General features: G+C 44.4%; 1 protein-coding gene and 1 long non-coding RNA gene across 8 annotated transcripts in view; one reads left to right on the top strand and one right to left on the bottom strand.

Moving 5' to 3' along the window:
- Positions 1 to 21,960, top strand: part of BICRA (BRD4 interacting chromatin remodeling complex associated protein) — a 98,745-nt gene that overhangs the window by 23,805 nt on the left and 52,980 nt on the right. The gene's annotated exons all lie outside the window — the stretch shown is intronic.
- On the bottom strand, positions 10,925 to 21,865 carry LOC128332571 (uncharacterized). The gene is made up of 3 exons (XR_008310693.1): positions 21,768 to 21,865; positions 11,800 to 11,872; positions 10,925 to 11,645 (listed from the first exon to the last, which is right to left on the bottom strand). It is a non-coding gene; the product is annotated as an uncharacterized LOC128332571 (long non-coding RNA).

The raw sequence follows: 21,960 nt of genomic DNA, 5'->3' as shown, positions 1-21,960 counted from the left end.
ATGAAATAACTTGCAAATTTTACCACAGATATAATACATGAAAGCCACTAAAGAGCCACAAAATTGCTTTGGAGAAAATCAAAATTATTATGGATTTTAAACAGACTTAAGCTGAATAAATCAGCCACTATGTTTTCACTGCGGCTCATCAAACAAGAAAGTTGGAGTTGACTGTCAACATTATTGGTGAGAAAAATTAACAGTGTTGAAACATTTCTGATATCCCCAGGTCTTCAAACTGCAGTGGTTTGGCACAAGATGGCTAAAGGTGTTTTGATCCTTGAGGAAGAAAATCAAATGGTCCTTCCCCCAATGGTTAAAAGAATAATGCAATAAACAGTAATATACAATTTGCTTCTCTATGAAGCAATTTGCATCACCCTGCCTAGAGCCGTCCATATGTGAGAAAGTGCTGTAGGGGGTGGGTTGACTTTTTAAAAAAACCTATGTGATAAGTCATGGATATTTTTGCCCTCTTATTGTCTTCCTTATTCCTAATGGCAGTGCATCACATCTTACTTAAATCTCAGGCTGTTTGAGAAGAAGAAGTTGTTTCTTGATTGTAGGGAGGAGGGGGAGATCATCCTTCTATTCATAACATGCTGAAGGCACAGGGTTTGCCTTGTGCAGCCTAAATAATTTACTTCTAACAGCCTGGAATAAACATTGGGAAGAAGGCTGCTCCCTGATATGCCTTCCCAACCCAGGATTGGGTTTAATTGTAGCTTTTACTATTTGTAATTTTATTGAGTTGGAAACTGCCTTTTGAAGATTTTATCTTAAAAGGTAGGGTCTAAATATATAAAATTTCGAAGCCTAGATAGTCTCTTTCCTATTGGTACTCTCTTTGAAAAAGCTGTGCATGCAGGAAAACAAAGACTGAAAATAAATGAACTGATACTTTGGTACGTCATTCTTTTTAAATTTTACATGTAAAAATGTATACAGTACAGTGAAATTGGGCACAGGAGCTCCCCTGCTAGGCCACTTGTGAGATGTCTTTGTAAAGACTTTTGTTAAATCGTGTGTGGGTGAGATGAGTCCTGGGAAATCTATTTCTTTAACTTCCTATACATGATCCTTTTTGCAAGCTATTGTAACAGAGGCATGGTTTATTTGTTGCTGGAAATATATTAATGACCAGGAATTATAGTGTATAGTCATTAATAGTTTGACACACACAGCTTATCCAGGAGCAAAAGTACTCAAGTGGCAAAGGAATATCTAATATTATGAATATTTATATTCCACTTTTCAACAAAAGTTCTCATAGAAAATAAGATGATTCCATATCTCCAAAGGCCTCACAATCTGAAAGGAAATATAAGGTAGACACCAGCAACAACCACTGGAGAGATGCTGTACTGGGGCTATCAAGGAATATTTATTTATTTATTTATTTATCTGTTGTTAAATTTATATACCGCCTTTCATTAAAAACAATCCCAAGGCGGTTTACAAAAGTTAAAAAACATATAATAAAAATGTCAGTTAAAAGTATTAAGCTAAAAATATGACAATGAATCTGATTTAAAATATATAAAATACGAACATTAAAACTGTACACAGATAAAAACACCCAGAAGCAGCAATAACAACAAGTAGAACAGACAGCAAAGCTGCTGACTCAGGAACTCTTGATTAACAGCACCGGGGGTCATCCTATTTAAGACAACTGCACCACAGCTACCCTGCTGATAGCAACGTCAATTTCCTGTGAGCTAATCGTTTGTGTTTGTGTATTGCCTTGACCGTGTTTGGACCCTGGACTGTGTTGACCTTACCCATGGACTTCGATTTGGATTCTGTTGGATTGATTGGATTTGACTTGGACTGAAGCTGATTTGGGGAATTTCTTCCTGTAAGACTTTGCTATTCTACATCTGCCTCTGCCTGATTTACGCTCCGTCTGGCTAGCCTGACAGATTTATGACAGCCTTCCTGAGGGGATTGCCTCTGATCCCTCCCTCCCACGTCACCATAACCATAACCACAGATGCCAGCCTCGCAGGCTGGGGAGCACACTGCCTTCATCACTACACACAAGGCAAATGGCATCCAAGGGAATGGAGGAACTTAATCAGTCTGCTAGAACTCAAGGCCATCCACTTAGCCCTGATGCACTTTCTCCCTCACATCAAACACCATCACGTTCTCGTCCGGATGGATAATATAACAGCAAAGTCTCATATAAAAAACCAAGGTGCTACAAGATCAAAGATTTTCATGTCCCTGAGCCCCTGGTGGCGCAGTGGTAAAACTGCCGCCCTGTAACCAGAAGGTTACAAGTTCGATCCTGACCAGGGGCTCAAGGTTGACTCAGCCTTCCATCCTTCTGAGGTTGGTAAAATGAGTACCCAGAATGTTGGGGGCAATATGCCAAAATAATTGTAAACCGCTTAGAGAGCTCCGGCTATAGAGCGGTATATAAATGTAAGTGCTATTGCTATTGCTATTGCTATGTCTGAATCCGCCAGACTCTTCATGTAGGCAGAAAGGAATCTCCTCTCCATGACCACTGAACACCTGAGTGGAACCTCCAATCAGAGAGCGGACTGGCTCAGTCACCAGAAGGTCGACCCTGCGGAGTGGTCCCTCAATTGGGAAGTCTTCAGGATGTTGTCAGAGACCCTGGGCTATCCAGTGATAGACCTCTTTGTGACGCACAACAACAGCCAGCTCCCCATGTTCTTCTCCCAGTTCCATCACCCATAGGTGGAGGCCATAGACACACCCTCTTCCCTGTGTCTCCTTTGGTGGAGAACTCTGTCAAAAGCTTTTTGGAAGACCAAGTATACTATGTCAACCGTATCACCTTTATCCATATGCCTGTTGACACTCTCAAAGAACTCCAAAAGGTTAGTGAGGAAAGTCATAGGGATGTGCACGAACCGGTCCGCAGGCCATGTTAGAAGCCTGCGAACCAGTCCTCATGCTGCCCAATCCGGCGGTCCAAAGCGGGGGGGTGTCGCTTTAAGGGCGGAGGGTTGTACTTACCCCTCCCGCTTCCTTTTCCCCCTCCAGCACTCCTTTTTAAAGTAAAATCTTCGAGGCAGCAGCGTTCCTCCCTGCCACCCCTGCCCCCTTGTTGACTGCCAAACGCGAAAGTAATGTCCGTGCGTGCCGTGCAGTGTGTTATTGCGCGGCACGCACGTCAGCTGCACACGCATGTGCAGACGTTACTTCCGCGCTTGGCAGTCAACAAGGGGGCAGGAACAGCAGGGAGGAACACTGCCACCCCGAAGATTTTACTTAAAAATGGAGCGCCGGATGGGGGAAAGTGGCAGGAGGGGTAAGTACAACTCCCCCACCCTTAAAGCGCCCCCCCCCCCCCCAGTGTCAGACCGCCGGACTGGGCAGCATGAGAACCGGTTCGCAGTTTTAGAGCATGTGTTTACACATACTCATCACACACAAGCACACCATACATTTTACACAGATGACTGAAATACTGAAAACATTGCAGTCTGAAAGAGCTAAACTTGTATGGCACAAAGGCAAATGTACACTTGGATTTCATTCATGTAGCTAAAAGTATATTCTACAGTAGTGGGGAAAGGAACTTTTCAAATTTAGAAATCGTAAATATTTTTATTTATTTATTTATTTATTTGATAAGCAACAGATTCCATGTGGTGAAGCAAGCTCCTGCTTTGGTCATTACTCTATTACAATGAAAAGTTATATTTTTGTTATAAATAAATAAATAAATAAAGCAAGCATCTGCTTTCATCTGACTATGTAATATTTGGAAACTTGGTTCCACAGACGGTTAGAGCTACTTAGAAAAACACTTATTTGGAGAGAATTATTGTCAGAAATGCAAGACACTTTAGAAAATCATAGTGACAAGGAGGAAATGTCATGTTCTGAGCTGCAAGCTATAGAATTGCATTCTTTTTTCTTTTCTATGCAACACAATTTTTGTTTAAGCATTTTTGTCTATTGGGTTGTGTTTGGAAGCATGACTACACTGGTGGATTTTTGCAGGAATCCCTTTTCTTAAAGCCTGTCCATTGCTCGCTCACTCCCTCTCTCTCTCAGGAAAGAGGTAGTATTCCTGCTGGCCATGCATTGAAATGGAGATTTCCTGGATTCCCTGTAGAATTCTTGCAGACTCTGCAAATCCCTTCCTGCAGGGAGATTGTGACTTTCAGCTCTCTGTACTACAATATGCATTGATGTTGTTGAATGTCTTGCTCTTGCTCTCTTTTTCTTAACAGAAAATATGTGTATTATGATGTCTTTAGAGAGCGTTGGCATTCCCTCCTTCAGTATTGCTGTTATAGTCTCAAACGCCTCAGACCTTTTATTGCTTTCACTGTACTTCAGCATCATCTGGAGTGGTCAAATGCGCAAGCTGTCTAAACAGAAATCATTCTCCAAAGCACTGCCATTCTCTATAATAGCTATTAGTTAAAACCACTTAAAATCCTTCTCTTCCATCTCACTCGCCTGTATAGGTTTTGCTGCTGATCTGCATTTCTGCCTTGGGACAATATCCTTATGTAAACAAATACTTTTCCTTGTTTCAGCAGAGCTCTCTATAAATCAGGTACTGGCAGATATTGCTGCTGCAGTCACTGGCTATTATTTTTGAGTTTTTCTAGGGGTCATGCTGATGATTTGCCCATCAACTCCAGAGCCAACAAACCCCTTACAAAAATGAGAGGAGGAGGAGGATGCTATTTACACACAGTCTACCAGATGTTATTGACTGGATTTGGTACTTTAATTATCAGGCCTTTTCCAAGGGTCTAAGATAACTAAAGAAAAATTAAAGATATCATAGTATTTGTGCTGTCCCGAGTAGTGTGGCCTTCTGTAGTAGTTGTTGTTTGTTTGTTATTATACATTATTTATATTACTTTCCCTAGATGTTTCTGTTTAATGCATTTGGGAGGTTGGCTGATATCAATAGGAAGAATACACTCTGGAAGGAACATCACATTTTCAGTCAGCAACAGATGCCAGAATTATCAGATGAGTTTTGATAAACCTGTGTTGAGAAGGACAGAAGCAATGGTTATAGTAGTCCTGAAATCACCATCTGTATATTTATTTCTCCTAGGCATACCCATCACTAATCCCATGCATGACAGCTCTTGCAAGAGTTCACAAGCAGCTGCCCATTAGCGACGGGAACAGGAGAAAATAGGGATGCCAGCCCCATTGGGTGGGTGGTGGGCTGGGCTGGCCGCCGGGAATTGGCTGGCGGGTGGGCCGATGGGGCAGACTGGTTTTCCGGCTGGCCCGCCAGCCAGAAGCTGCAGGCGGGTGGGGAGGAAGAAGCGGGCTGCTCCCACCAGTGGCCACCCTCCCAGTCTGAGCAGGTGGCAGCAGCCAGGCCGGGCCGGCCCAGCTGCCAGGAGTAGCAGGCAGCGGCTGGCCAGCCTGGCCGCCGAGAACGGGTGGGTAGGTGGGAAGGAGAAGGTGGCAGGCCGGCTTTCTGGCCAGCCTGCCAGCCAGAAACCACGAGTGGGCTGGCGAAGCAGGCAGGGACAGGGGAGAAGTGGGCCTGCTGGGCTGGTGGAGGCGCAGATGCTTTGCGCCCGGCCCAGCTAGTTGTCTTTATTTTCCCACAAGATGCTGAGCTGGAGACAGAGGAGAAGCCCATATATTACAACATCACCTGTTTATTGAAAGCTGAGGGAGCTTAGAAGTGAAGGCCAAGGGTGGAGAGGAGGTACAGACACCACTTCAATAATATCCTTGAGTGTAACACTTCATGCTCCTCTTACCAGCATACATGCCAGTTATTCATATCGGAGAAAGTAAAAATTGCACCTTTCAATTATCCTCGTTTTTTGAAAGGAGGGACTGAAGCTGGGAGAGAGTGAGTTGCCCAAAGTCGTTTCGTGCCTCCAAGGCTGATAGGGAGCTCAATGCAATTTGATATTAGCTCTTTTAAAAAGAAATGTTTTTATTGCACTCGTGGTGGAATACACAGTGGGCAAATGAAGCCAAATATTAAGGAAGTATCCATAAACGTTGTACACAACTAGCATTCAAATAATAGGTTAGGTGACTTAAAACATAAAAGCACAATAGGAGAGGTAGCTGTGACTTCAAGCCTATTTTCCTGTGGCAAAAGTGTTCTTTATATGTTAGAGGTATTTTCAGTTACTCAGTGGTTTTCCCAATACTTTATGAATAATTTTCCTGTTAAGAATAAAAAATTCCCATCCTAAGCTCATTAGACAGAGGTCCCACTGATTTCCTTCTTCGTAATGTAGGGCGTAAAAAGAACCCCATCGTACTTTTTAAAATGGAAACAAATTTATTGTTGTTATTATTTATTCGATTTCTATTTTCAGCAAATTTGAGATTGAGTTGATCGGCTTGCACTAATGAACGTAGCAGATACAAGGCTAGAGAAGAAGGGGAAATGGTTTCGGGGTGTGTGTTTTTTTAATTAAAGGGATTGATTGTGGATAATGGTGGGGAATTATATAGCCATGATAAGAGTACCGCTTAGTCTGATCTAAGCAGAACAGAAGGCAGCATCCAAGAAAGTTAGTAATGGGTAGCTTAAGTCCTGTTAATTTCAATGGGACTTAGTTATGCTTAACTTGGTTTGGATGTTTCCTTCTATTTTTATTTTTTTATTTTTGTATGAAATCCCTTATTAATTGGTAAATAAAAGTGATTCCTCAAACCCATTTACACACAAGTAGCCTTGGAGCAGGTGACAAGGAAATGAGATGTGAGACCAGGACTTGAATGAGGAAATAGTGTTGAGAATTTAAAACATAATTGAGACATGCAAGTGTAAACTTCACAACAGCAAGAAATTCTGGCACTGTTATAGTGCAAACTGCTCAAAAAATGGATGGATCAAATTCCTAATCAAGATTTTTTGGCACAACTTGTTTATAGAATGACAATTGTTCCTCCAAAAATAATAATAATTTGTTCATTGGTACTTTCACAATGTACAGATGAACAAAACTCTACATGTTGAGGATTTTTTTAATTTTATTTTTTATTTTGGTATAAGGCATATTTGTTTGATCAGTGCCCTCTGCCTGTCCTTGCCACTTGTATAAGCAAGTGTCCTTTCTTTTGGCTTTTCTAGGTCAGGAGAGGGGAACTCAAATGTACACATTCCTTCTGTTTGAAGAACATAGAAATCAGCCCACAGAATGACATGGATATGACATCCATGCATTGATCAAGCCAAGACTTGCTTAGTGTTAAAAATGTAACAATATTGTATGACCTTGGGCTACTTTCTTATTCCCTAGTAGCAAGACCATTTTTGGCTTCATGGAATATTTGTTTGACAATATTGACTGTGGTCTAATAATTGGCAGTCAGTTGATCAATCAAATGCAGAACTAGGGCGGTCAGATATCAGGGGTGGGCTAGGATCATGGATGAATGTACCTGAACAGTGTGTTCCCGCTCACGCGTGCATGCATTCTCTCTCTCTCTCTCTCTCTCTCTCTCAGATATCTATGTGCAGAATGAGTTTTGTTCTGGGCGACGTACCTCACTAACCTAGCCTCAGGCCATGGGGTTCCTGACTGAAGCCCAAGGACCCTGACACCAGCCTTGCTTGTAGGTTATCATTCTCACGGCTGCCCTAGTAGATAGTCCTGTTGCACCATAAACAGTTTCTGTGGGTGTTATAGTTTGAGTTCTACTTGAATCTCCCTGCAGTATTTGAGGATGAAGGTGTCTTCAACCAACTGTTGCAGGTAAATTACCTTAGTGTCTAAAAAGCAAGCTGACATGTTGCTACAAAGTCCGCACATGAAAGGCTTGCCTAGGCAAATTAGCATGACATTCAGGTGCTTGGCTAGGAAACTAAACGGGCTAGAAGAAGTTCTTTAATAATACTGAGTCATCAGAGGGGGGGGGGGGTGTGTGTTGGGGGAGGGTTAATGGTATTTAGTAAGTATCTGCCAGAAAAGCTGTCATACTCTATACAAACATCAGTCACTACTGTATAAATTGACTCTCTCCTTTAGCAGTAAATGTGTTATACCCTGAGCAAAGCTCTGTTTAACACCTGTTGCAGAAAACCTTATTTGGTTCCAGTACTTTATTTCTTAGCAAAGATACAAACATGAAGGGTTGTAAGGGCAATTGCAGAGAGAGAGAGAGGCATAGACATACACACCTGTTCTTTCTGGTACTTAAAGTAATTACATCATGTAGCAGTAGTCAGTCAGTATGAAAATTCCATTTGTTCAGAGAGTCAGGCCAGATTGTCGGGATCAAAGAAACATGGAGACTCCCAACTACGTGGTTAAATAAAATAACGGAAACAGTAAAGAGGCCTCTACCCTCAAGGTTAATAGTAGCCTTTTGCTGTTAGTTTTGTATGACATGACTTCAAGACATACATCCTGATCCCAAGTATGTTTACATGTTCTCAGTGAATTGGGTGAAACGTAATATAAGTATGCTTAAGAGTGCAGCTGAAGCCAGTGTGGCTGTAGTATTTTTATATAAAGCACCCTGAGTGCCATGTTATGGGAAGAGGCTTTCTGTAAATGATTGAACTTTCCTCTTTATCCAAGGCTTATCTTTTAGTCCCACTCCACAGTTTTAGCCTCTTGTGGTGCATTGTTCCCAGGATTCTACTGGTGAAAGGAGCCTGGAGATCTACCCACAAAGATTCTCCAGCATGTTCCCTATGTTTTGACTCTGAGAATGTTCCACAGTACTGTTGTAGGATTGTATAACAGTATCCTATTTTCTATAGTGGCCAGTGACAGAATCTAGATGTTTCACATAATGTAATGGAGTAATAATTGGGCATTCCTATTACTGTTATCGTTTATGTTTCCAGGAAATACCCACCCAGCACCATAATAGAGTTGTCAGAACTTCCTTTTAAAAATCCTACACACACCCCTTTCATATCTCAGTTGGAGTTTACTGTACCTGCAGCTCATGGCAAGAGCACCCAAGGTGGCACTTCTGCCTTCTATGTGGCTAAACCATATCCCCTGTCACTGTAGCCCTGTTCCTAAAAACAGCAGTATTGCAGCACTGATGACCTGTGATGGGGGGATAGGACTCCGTGGAAATACTCCTCCCACTTCTGATTGATGAATATCCAATCCATTGGCTACAGACACAGGTTTAAGCAATCACACACAAACTGGAGAATGAGACTGACTAGTGATGTGCACTAAACAGATTTTGCTGTCTGTTTCAAGCTTGAAACAAATTGCAAAATCCTTGAATCAATTCGTAGAAACACCGACCGAACCCCCAGACTTTGCTTCTCGGCCCCAATTGGAAGTCTAACTCTCCCTGGAAAAACAGGCCTCAAAATGACACTCGAAACACTTGAAACATTTTGAGTCAAAACAGGGCTGTTTCATTTCAAGCTCAAAATAGGCCCTTTACTTTAAGGGTGTTTTGTTTAGAGCTTGAAAGACTCAAAACGGCCCATTTCAAGCTCATCTCTTGGACTCCCTTTTAGAGCAAAAAGGGAATACAGGTATGTGGAGCTGAGCTTTCCATATAGTCTCTCCCCCCCCACCCCCGCCAACTACTTTTCTCATTGAGCTCACTTCTGATACTGGAACACAGGGTTTTGCTCTTAAAAATTGGACGTCCTACCATCTCCTACCTTTTGCATGACTGAAGCAGACCATCCAGGTTTGCCACTGTCACATAGGTGTTGTTCGGCCCCATAAGGCACTACAGAGAAAAGTTGGGTCCTCTTAGTGAGTATTAATTTACACAAGAAACGTGTCCTTCTAAAACAGGGATAGGCAACCTCTGCTCTCCAAATGGGCTTCCATAAATTGTGGCTGTGGTGATGGGAATTGTCATTCAACAGCAGCTGAAGTTGCCTCCACCTGCTCTAAATATACACATTTTCAAACTGTAAATGTAATAAAAGTATTTGAAGTAAATTCATCCTATTAATTTAAAAACTAAGTTAACTAGCTTGTAACTCAAAGATTTCTGTTTGTTTAGATGCTTGAAAACACTGTTGCACAAATATTCTAGAGGAGATCATAACACTTTAGCAAAAGTTGAATACGATATATATTGTTATTGGGTTGCTGACAGTTGCATGTTTCAGATTAAATGTAGAAGAATCATACTGAAGGGTCCTAAAAGGTGCCAGAGCCTGATTCAAATATATCACATTTTAAAAGAGGGGAGATTAAACTTCATAGCATAGGCAAATGCGAACTTGTTTGTGCAAGACCTTCATCTTGGTACATACAGCTGGAATTTGGCTTTGGGATGTCTTGATCAAAAAGGCAAATTGCCATTCAAGCTGCCTTGTTCTATTGTGCAAGGACAACTTAACGTAGAGTCAAGAAACGAAAGATAATGTGAAACAGTTTCAATTGGATGTTATGGATGGTCTGAGGACATCTTTACATCCTTTAAATATTTGTATTTGTCATCACAGGTGGCCTTATATTAAGTCTTTTTATCATGCTGTGCTGTGCTGCTGTTTGTTGTCCACCCTTCTTTGCTCCCCAGTCATGTTTCCTTTTCAATTACATAAGGCAGTTGATGAAACCCAGCCAATTCATCTGGATAAAAATAAATGGAGAAGGAAATACAAACAGTATTGTAGTTGGACTATATTACAAATTGCCATAGCAAGAAGAGTATGTGGACGATGTTTTCCTGAAACAAATTACAGATGTTTCAAGGAAGTAATAATTAGTAGTAATGGGAGATTTCAACTACTCTGATATCTTTTTGGAGACAAACTCCACAAAATGTCAAATTTCCATTGAATTCTTGACACATCTTGCCAATAACTTAGTCTTTTGGAAGGTGATGGAAGGAACAAGGGGATTGCTGGTCTTTGACCTGCTCTTGAAAAGATGTCTGTTTGAACATTAGAAGAAACTTCTTGGTGGTACAACCAGTTCAACAATGGAACGAATTATGTAGAGTGCTGGAAGGCTCTTCCTCCCTTGAGGTCCAAGCAGAGTCTGCATAGCCATCTGGGGACACTCTAGTTCTGGATCTTCTACATCAAGCAGGGGGTTGGATTAGATGGCCTACAAGATCCCTCCAACTCTGATAAATCAAAACTCCTATTGCTAAGTTTGTACTGAGTGGTAGTGGTGGTGGGGTGTGTGGTTGGCTCTCGAAATTATTCACATCACCACCTAGGGCTGTGCGCTGGCTTTTCTTTCTTTTTTTAAAGTATGATTTTATTATTTTTTATTTATTTAGCACATTTCTATACCACTTCATATATAAATCACTTTACAATTTTACAAACAAAACATTAAATCAACTAAAACAGTTAAAATATAGATTAAAATAATTTTAAAATTTAATTTTTAAAATTTAAACTTTAGAATTAAGAACTAAAAGTCTGATTAAGCCAGTATGTTTTCAAATTTTTCTTCAACACATCCAGAGATAGCGAGGCTCTAATTTTGCTTGGGAGTGTGTTCCAAAGTCCTGGGATAATGCTAGAAAAGTCCTGGTTTGGGGTCAGCACCAGATGAACCGATAGCAACTGCAAGCAGAGCTCCCCTGATGATCTTATTTGCCCATGAAGAATGCAGTGTTCTCTTAAACTGGCATCAAGAAATCTTGTGTTGGAGCTAGTTTTGTGATGTGTGATTGAAGCCACAAAGGAAAGAGCAGCTGCTTCTGTTGCTCAAATTGGAGAGGTCTGAATGGGTGTCCTAATAAAATAAGACACATACATTATCAGGCGAGAGAGAGAGAAGCAATAGCCTAGCACCCAGAAACTTACTTACATAATTGTATGAGGAGAAAGATTGGGGGGCGGGGAGCAACTTGGTTGCATGAACTATGGGGAATGTGAGTTACACTTACTACAATCCATCTCGGCTCCTTGTGCCAACTTCGTAACAGAAATGGGACATTCCTGGAAAGCCTTCCACAAACCCTGCAAATGAAAGTTTCTATGATCCAATTAAGAGTTTTTTATTTCTCTTTTAGTACTTCCAGTGGGACACTTTATCAGCTAAGATTCTGCAATGTCAGTTTGTTTATTACATCAAGAACAGAGAGTCAAAGTGCTAAAGCTGTAATATCCAAACATAAAAGCAATTCTGTTTTCACATCTGTACCATGATGTAGATGGGAAGCATACTGCTCTTCAGAAAAATCTACTTTTATAAATCAGATGGCACAGCAGCTCTCAGATTACACAGTAATTCAGCCTGGCATCTGAGAAGTAACCTTGTTTTCATATTTTTACTGCCATGCTGAGTGGAGCGACTTACATAACCTGAGGCCTTCAACTGTGGAAAGGGTAGCTTTCCTTTATATCCATTCCTTCCAAACGCTTCTCGATCCTTACCCTCTTGAGGTTGCCACTGCCCCACCTGGAGGTTGCCACTGTCCCACCTTGCTTCTATGCCATTAACATCAGCTTGTCATGATTCAGTTTCTCAAGTGAAGCACAGAGGTAAAAAGTGGGAAAAGGATACTTGCCTGCTAAGTAACTGTGCGCCAAACATCTGTAGAAGGCACAGAAACAGCTTGTAAAAGGCCTGCAACCTTAGCTTGAAGTATACAATTCTATTAATGAGGTAACTTCTTGACTTCCTGCAAATAATTAAAAAAAGTTACCTAAACAATGGCCAAGCAAAAAATTATCTCTCTGCTTATCTTTGCTTTCAGTAAAACTATTTGTGTATCTGTTAGCTGCTTTTCTTCCTAGGAATTCAAAGCAACTTCGAAAATAAAACATAGTGAAACTCACCATGAAAATAGAGTAATAATAAGGGGAGTACTGATTATAGAGCAGTCAGTTCTGATTTTAGATTGAGAGCTGAAGAATGGTTAAGGAGAATCAACCCACTTCTTATAGGCATTCCTGGCAAAGGTAGACAAGTTTCCTCCTTTCCTTTTCTAAGCACCCTCTACAAAAGAGATAGTCTTCCATGACCTATCTTTTTGTCTTTCCTCACGAGATTCCCCTGTGACAACCATTATGTTTTTAAAACTTCAAAGCAACACTGCATACATGAGATCTCTTAAAATTAGTTATGCCCTTCCTTCCTTCCTTCCTTCCTTCCTTCCTTCCTTCCGCTCATGCCTCTTTGCTTACGCACATGGGAAGCAACTTACTGGATCAGACTGTGTAGTCCAGTCTTCTTTACAAGACTCCCAGCAACCTGCTGTTGCTAAGTAGTCCACCAAAAAAATCAGCCAGTGGACCAGCAGAGAATCACAGGATACCTTCTGCTTACCCTTGTTCTAGAACACTCTTGTCAACTGATCTTACAGCCTTATCCTGGTGTTAATCGCTGTATTCCCTGATGTGCCTCAGCCTCATAGTAGTGCCACTTCAGACCAAAGAGGGGTTGGGGAGGACTCCTTGGTGATTTCAGCCAATCCTGCCTGGGACCCCTCAAAGCCTGACCTTGACAAGTACTGGTGGATCTGTGGGGGGTGGGCTAGGGGGCAGCTGTTGCCACAGAATCCACATCTGAAATGATAATCACATCTCTTGGGCAAATGTTAGCACTCCATGATCCAGCTGGAGAATGTGAGGGTATAAGTTCCATGCTCTTGCACATTTTGGTTGTAGTGGCACAACTAGCATCCTCTACCAGTGTTATGAGACACAAAAGTCAGAAAGATGGCTATGCTTGAGTTTGCTTCAGTAAAGTGCTTCTCTTTGAGGAAATGTTTTGGCACCCTGCCCTGTGGTTACTGATTTTCCAGGCAATGAAATCAGCTGCTTCAGTTTCCAGGCTGGACAAATTAGGAAGGGATAACTTGGTGATGTGTGAAAATACCCATTATCTACTCATGAATAAGGCCTGGGTCAGCTCTTCTACTGGACAGCCATTTGTTGGGAGTAGTATTCTCCCAGCATTGCACTGGTGGGGAAGGTTTGGTTCAGAAGGAGAGGAAGGGCAGCAGGCCAGATGCTCTCCAGGGAGGAAAAGAAAGGTCAGGCTACAGACAGAAGATCCATGTTGAAGTAAGCTGGGGCAAGTGATATCCAGTGGTCTCTGGGTCCCTCCCCAGTGAGCTGTAAGGGGGAGAGCATCAGCACTGTCCAGAACAGAAGAAACAAATGCAAAGAAGCCATATGCCCAGAGGGTTGTATATGCACTCAATAGATTCAACCCCCACCCTTTCAAAAGTAGGGCCCAAACTGTTTGTAAAACTTGTCTGGCTTGCCATGTCACATGGGAGACTACTGCTTTGAGAAACTGAATCCCAAAGCCATCTTGAGTGGCTGGAACTACCAGCATAATTCTTCTGAGCCTTGGCTGAGCCTCATGGAGGGCCTTGGAAGGGAGCAGTGAGTTGTGTGTCCCAGTCTGGGCATGACAGACAGTGGGGGAAGTGAGTATGTGTTGCTGGCTGGCTGGCAGGTGTTCTTAGACTTGACCCAGGGCAACAGTGATGACAGGGATGGCAAAGCTGCAGAGACAGGTCAGGGGAACTACAAAAGAGTTGCCTCACCACGCCAGAACCGTTGTGAGAGCTGTCCTGAGGAACTCTGTTGCTTCTTGCAAAAACAGCAGCTTGCTAATGGTAAAGTTTTAACCTCTTGACTGTAGTAGTATGCCCTTTGAGTTGACATCCTGAGCTCCTGTTGAAGGGTTAACCCTATTGAAGGGTTAACACCTGCAGGAAATGCTGCATTCCTGTTACACATAATATTCTTGATCTGGTTTGCTCTGAAAGTGCAATCCAGGAACCATAAAAATGAACCAGCTTCTCTCCATTTGGAGGCAGCAGAACTGAACCTGCTGTAGTATACCAGATTGAACATTGTGTGTGCTACCTCAGGGACAAAATCATTTTCCCCTCTTGCCTTTCAAAGGCAATTCATGGTTATATGCTAATTACAGTGCTGTCTGTTGGCAATCGTAGGTGGCATTTACCTATGTAACAAGCTGTTAGTTTTCAAGAGAGAACACTCTTGGTTCTGGTTACTATCTGCATGGAAAGCCATGCTTTTATAAAATAATCTTATGTGCCTGAGTATCCAGTGCGTTGTCTTACAGAAAAATTCCTGTGTTAACAAATAGCGTGCTCTAATTGCAGCCTCTAATTATGTAGACATGGAAAAAAATCAAGAATCAACTTCCTCTGTTCAAAACAAGGAAGGGTATATTCTGAATATCTAATTGTAAAAGTGGGTACTTCATAAGATGTACAGAAACATTCATTTTGAAGTTAAGGTTTCCAACATTTTTAGCACAATATACCTGCCATCCTACCTACATGTTGTATATGCTGCTTGCTCCCTAGCCTGCTATGAACAACTTATGTTCTTCAACGTGGTCTCTGTCTTTTACACTAATGGGGTATGCGCCTGTGCAGATACCTTGTTGGAACCTAACAAGCTCAATTCTCCTGCTTCGGGCAGGAACCCCGCCCCCAGCCACTATATGCGGCTGCGCCACTCCTCATTCCCTCAGTTTTTCATCATTTGCGCTTCAGTAAGCATTGTGGAGTCTGCACCTCGACAATGAGTAGGATCTATCTATTCCCTTGTTGTTTTTCTCCCCGCTTCTTCATTTTTCTTTATTTTTCTTTGTTTCTTTATTTCTTTTGCATAGTAGCGTTTTTTTCTTGGCGTTTTGGTTTTAGCTGGTTGTTCCCTTCCTTGGAGCTCCAATCCTGTCTGAGAAGGAGTGTGGTGGCCAGCTGGCCCTCACCACTTATGCCGGGCACGATGAACTTTAAAAAATGTGTGTGTTGCGGATCTAAGATCCCTTTTCCCGATACTTATACCGAGTGTCTCTTGTGCCTGGGGGAATCCCACATTGTCGAGACCTGTCTTCACTGTCAGAAGTTTACGAAGCAGGCTTGCAAGAACAGGGCTTTTCGCCTGTGGGATCTGGCTCTCCCTTCCTCGGAAGCCTTATTGTTGAAGTGATCCATTAAAATTGCTTCACCGTTGTAGTCGGAGCGTGTGGTATCTGCTCCTGTGGAGGCTGAAAACCCGGCCCCAATACCGGTTTCGGCACCCCCTGGTGCTCATCCTTCGGCGGCTTTGAGTGAGCCCTGCTCTCGGAAGACCTCCCTAAGTATTCTGCATCTGTGGTACCGAAGTCTTCCCCTAATCCCTTGATGTTGATACCGAAGAGGAAGAAGAAGAAGAAGTCGAAGTTGCCTCGTGAATTGCCAGGGGGTCAACACCTTCCTCCTATACCGAAGGAGGAAGAGGCAGCGTCGGTTCCTGCGTCAGAGACCCCTGTGGCCAAGAAACCTAAAGTGGCCTCATATCATTTATTTATTTATTTATTTTTGCATTTATATACCGCCTTTCATTAAAAAGATAACCCCAAGGCGGTTTACAAAAGTTAAAAACATACAATAAAAACACAATAAAAACATCATGTTAAAAGTACAAAAACATATAAAAACAGGCATAAAAACAACACAACAAATACAACAAATAGAAACACAGAGAAGCCGCAGTAGAAAACAATCATGTAAAAGCCTGGGTAAAAAGCCAAGTCTTTAAAAGCTTTCTAAAAGCCGTGATGGAGTCCGAGGAACGAATGGCCACTGGGAGAGCATTCCAGAGTCTGGGGGCAGCAACAGAGAAGGCCCTGTCCCGAGTGCACGACAACCGGGCCTCCCTCATTGTCGGCACCCGGAGCAGGGCCCCCTCAGATGTCCTCGTCCAGCGGGCAGCAACCCTTGGGAGCAGGCGGTCCCTCAAATACCCTACACCAAAGTCATAATCCTACACCAAAGTCATCGGTTTTGGGACAGCCTAGCTTGCCTGTGGCTGCAGATTCGTTGGATTTAGCCCATGATCATGCTTGATCGAGTAGAGAACTTTCAGTGGCTATGGATAAGCCGGGGTACATCTTATTGGAAGAGGAGGCCTATTCTCCAGTCAGCCTGTGGAAGATGCATGGTGGCTACCTAGGTGTCAGTTGCCCTCTCAAAGGCTCCAGGAGTGCATCTCTCTTAGGGACTGTAGTGTCCGTTGGGACTCGGAAGAACGCTCCTCGGTTTACAGGCAAGATCGGTCCTGAGACCGTCATGAGCAATCATATCCAGATTGATACCGGGCGACGGAGCGTCATTCTTCCTTGAGTGAGGTTGAGCCTTCTTATGGTGCTTGACGCTGGGACTCTGGATCGTGCGATCAATATCAAATGGACTATCGATCTGACTACTTGGATTGTATTAGGCCCCGATATGGACCTCGTTACTCGGAAGGCCTCATGTATGGGAAACCTGTAACTATGAGGGGCTGGCATGAACCCCCCTCACACTTGGAAGGGAGGCCACATTCCCGCTCACTGCAACACTCCCCCCGGGATCGAAATGAGTGATGCGAACCACCCTCTTCGGTTCTAGTGCTACAACAGGCTGCTGTGTCTGTGCAGGTGCTGCTGGCAGAGCTTTCCGCTTCGGTACTGGACAATTCAGGAAGCCAAGCCAACTGGGCTCCCCTACAGGTACAATGCTCTTGGCACAAGACTCTTTGGCTCCTCCAGAGTTGGAATATGAGAGTGATGCTAGCTCACAGGGCTCTGAAGTCGTTTCCCTGGGGTTATCCCCGCTCGACATACAGTCGGACTCAAAACCTGTTTTCCCATCAGAGGACCTCAAACAGTACTCCGCTTACGTGGCCCGCATGGCTTCAGCCTTGAGCATGAGCCTCGGTACCCAGCAGAAGGGAGAACCGGACCCATTGTTCAGCCTGATCAATTCGGAGGCCAAAGTACTGGCCGCTTTACCCCTGAACTTGGCATTGTTGGGGGTCATGCAGGGTCATTGGAAGAAGCCGGCAACTCTTTCTCAGCCTAATAGGCACTTGGAGAATTTCTACAGGGTGCAACTGCAGGTTGATATGGCCTTTCTGAAGAATCATCCCACCCTGAATATGATTGTCATAGAGGCGTCCCTACAAAGGACCAGGGGTCACAGCCAGTCAGCACCAAGTGACAAAGAAGGCAGAAAATTGGACTCCTTCGGGAGGAGGCTTTACTCGGCCTCAGCCCTCCACTTGAGGGTGGCCAATTATCAGGCTTTGAACGCCCGATATAACCACTTTTTATGAGAAAAGGTGGGTCTTTTCCAAGATCTCCTACCACAGGGCAAGCAGGATCCAGCGAAAGCATTTCTCCACGAGGCTATTCATGTAGCAAAGCGGGAGCTTTATTCGGCCCAGCATTCAGTGGAGTGTGTGGCTAAGGTGATGGCCACATCTGCGTGGCACTCAAACGACATGCTTGGCTTCGTTCGTCTGGACTGAACTACGAGGCCCGTGCTAAGGTTGAGGACCTGCCCTTTGAGGGCTCTAGCCTCTTTGCGGAGCAGACAGATGACACGCTCCAGAAAGTTCAGAAGCTGAGGAGCACAGCGCACTCCATGTTGTATGCATCATCAACCACCAAACCACAGAAAACTGCCAGGTGGTCACCTTAACAACCACAGAAGGTACCTTCTCAACAGCAGTTGCCATCAGAACATTCCTTTTGTGGCAACAAGTTCCAGTCAAGGTACAAGTCGGGCCTCCAGCCTAGTAAGCCAGCCTTTCAGAAATAGCTCCCAAACACCTTCAAAAAGAAGCAATGACTCAGGGCACTTCCAAACTCGCCTTGCCCCATGTTCAGCGAGCTGGGACAGAGTGACTACGGACCATTGGATCCTTACAATAATACATTTGGGCTATGCCCTGGAGTTCTGCGGGACACTGCCAGTATCTGGGATTGTGATTACTCCATGCACCCCGGAGTTGGACCAGGAGGTTGCTGCTCTCCTGTCAAAGGATGCTATTGAGTAAGTCACCAATACAAACCGTCCCAGTTTTTATTCCCGGTACTTTCTTGTGCCGAAACCAAACAGAGGTCAGTGTCCTATACTGGACCTCAGGGCCCTGAATAGGCACTTGGTCTGCAAAAGATTCCAAATGCTGTCGGTACTGACCATTATGACCATCCTGGAAAAGAACATGTGGATGGTTTCCCTAAACTTAAGACACATATTACCACATCTTGATACATCCTCAGCACTGATGATTCCTGCGCTTCCAGATCAGGGGGATCCCCTATCAATTCAAGGCCTTGCCATTCGGCCTCACAATGGCACTGACAGATTTTACGAAATGTCTGGTCCCAGTGGTGGCTTTCCTGCAGGAGCGAGGGTTGCAGGTACTGCCATATTTAGACGATTGGCTCATCTTGGCGAGCACCAGATGAGCGGTCCTGGATGCACTTGAGATTGTCATGGATACTCTGCAAGGTCTGGGTTTCCAAATAAACTTCAAGAAATCTCAGTTGGAACCAGCTCACAGGATACAGTTCATAGGGCTGATATTCAGTACGACCTTGAAAAAGGTCTTACTTCCGGACGCCCGCATAAGTACTCTCCAGAGGTTGGCTTCTGTTTTCTTAGCTGGAGGCCCACAAACTATGTGCACGGTACAGCGCCTATTGGGGCATATGGCAGCTACCACTTACATGCTACCTCGGGTGCGCCTTCAAATGTGCATCATTCAGAGGTGGTTTGGGGATGTATTCGGCCCACTCCAAGATCTGGGCTGTTTGAAACATATGCCCCCTCGTTGGGTGAGGGTGATGGTGGCATGATGGGCCAAGTTTTGGCACCTGAACATCGGTGCCCCCTTCCAGGTTCCCCAACCCCAGTGGGTGATTATGACCGACCCATCGAAGCTCAGTTGGGGGGCCCAACTGGAGGGTTTTCATCTGAGCAGACATTGGTCCCCCAGGGAGAGGACCCAGCACATCAATTATTTGGAGTTGTTGGCCATATGCAATGCTCTTAGGGGTTTCTTGCCCATTATTGGGGGATTGCTCAATGACAATCCAAATGGACAATACGACGGCGAAGGCCTACATCAATCAACAAGGCGGCACGTCTTCCAGGAGCCTTCTGTTCCCGTCTCTGGACCTTTGGCATTGGTGCGTGGCACATGTGTTGTCACCTCAGGCTGTCTACATACAGGGTTCGCTGAACGTCCAGGCGGACACCTTGAGCAGGATGGCGGCAGTTTCCCATGAGTGGGCCTTGGACTGAGGTGTTCTCGAGGATGTATTTGTAAAATGGGGAGTCCCGACTCTGGACCCATTTGCCTCCCAGGACAATGCCCAATGTGCCCACTATTGCTCCAGGGGAGGGGAAGGAGAAAGCTCTAGGCGATGCCTTCGTCCTATCTTGGACGGGCCCTCTACTGTATGTGTTTCCCCCGTTTCCCCTCATTCCGAGGGTGCTGCGCAAACTGAGGGTGGACCAGGCCAGGGCCATCCTGATAGCCCCATGGTGGCCCAAGAGGCCTTGGTTTCTGGCCCTGAGGCAATTGGCAGCGGACTGGCGGTGCTTTCCCACCCTACCACACCTGCTGTCATGGGAGGAGGGACAGGTGCTCCACCCGGATGTTTGGCCCCTTAATCTGATGGCCTGGACGGTCCTTCCGACTTCCCACTGAGACTCAAGGAAGTTTTGGTCGCAGCTAGAAAACAGTCCACACAGGAATCCTGTGATCACAAGTGGACTTGTTTCTGTTTGTTTGCTGCTTTGCATAAGTTTCATGCGTTTAATCCTTCTGTACAAAACATATGCACGTATCTGTTGGCCCTTAAAGAGTCTGGGTTGAAGCTTTCATCCCTTAAGGTTCATTTGGCTGCCATTGTGGCACATTCCCCAGCAACTCGAGCTTTGTGGTTTAAGGACCCGGTGGTGAAGAGTTTCCTAAAGGGTTTGTCCCATGTTTTGCCAGATGACCCAGTCATGTCACCGGCCTGGGATCTATCCGTGGTTTTAGCCGGTCTGCTCCGGCCTCCCTTTGAGCCTTTGGCTTCAGTTGAACTCCATTTCCTTACCTGAAAGGCCGCCTTCCTGGTGGCTGTTACCTCCACTAGGAGGGTAAGTGAGTTACGGGCCCAGAGAGTTGATCAATCTTCCAGTTCCATAAGGACAAGGTTGTGCTCAGGCCAGATGTCCAGTTTCTTCCTAAGGTGGTATCTATGTTTCACCGTTCGCCCCCGCTCATGTTACCTGTGTTTTTCCAGTGGAGGAAAACTCCTTCCTTATTCATTCTTTATGATAGGCCTCGTAAGGGTCTTGAAGTTTCGGCCCACTCCCTGTCTACATGGATAGTTTCTGCAATTGAACTTTGTTATCAGTTGGCTCATAAGCAGCTGCCTGCTACCGTTAAGGCGCACTCAGTTAGGTCCATGGCAGCCTCTGTCGCCTTTGATCATATGACCCCATTGGATGCTATCTGCCAGGCAGCACATGGGCTTCACCTCACTCGTTTATCTGTCATTATGCTATTGATGCCAGGGCACAGAATGATGCTGTATTTGGCAGGAGTGTCGTGCAATCAATTTTCAGTTGATGTACTTGTTTCTGAAATAAATACATCTGACAGCTTATTATATTGCTTCTGTTTCTTTCCTCCTCCTTGGGTGCTAGCTTGTTATGCGCCAATTAGTGTAAAAGACAGAGACCACGTGGATGAACTACAGGTTACTCACCTGTAATGTTGGTTCTTCTAGTGGTCACCTGCCCTTTTACACGCCCTCCCGTCCTCCCCGCGGGGTCTACTGAAGCTTGACTCCGTGACTGAGGGGATGAGGAGTGGGGCAGCCACATATAGTAGCTGGGTGCGGGGTTCCCACCCAAAGCGGGAGAATTGAGCTTGTTAGGACGTGGTCTCTGCGCAGACATATAGCCCATTAGTGTAAAAGGACAGATGACCACTAGAAGAACCAACATTACAGGTGAGTAATCTGTAGTTATAATGAAAATCAAGCATATGACGGATGGTCCTCTCCCTAAACCCTGTCAGAACTTTAGGGCTTCTCCCAACTTACCATGTTGTTGATATTGTTCTTTCTCCCTCAAAGAGGTGGTCACGGTTCACATAGGGTTAACTTCCACTCCTTCCTCCCAATAGATAGGAAATATTCTGAGAAGTTCAGAACCGCTTGCATATGGTGCCTAGGAGGTCAGGTGTTTTATAGTAGCACTGCATTATGTATCTTTATACCATTCTGTAGGTCACCT

This window comes from Hemicordylus capensis, chromosome 7 (genome assembly GCF_027244095.1).
Source record: "Hemicordylus capensis ecotype Gifberg chromosome 7, rHemCap1.1.pri, whole genome shotgun sequence".
Taxonomy (NCBI): Eukaryota; Metazoa; Chordata; class Lepidosauria; order Squamata; family Cordylidae; genus Hemicordylus; species Hemicordylus capensis.
Note: the sequence above shows the minus strand (reverse complement) of the source record. Positions and strands in the feature narration are given on the sequence as shown.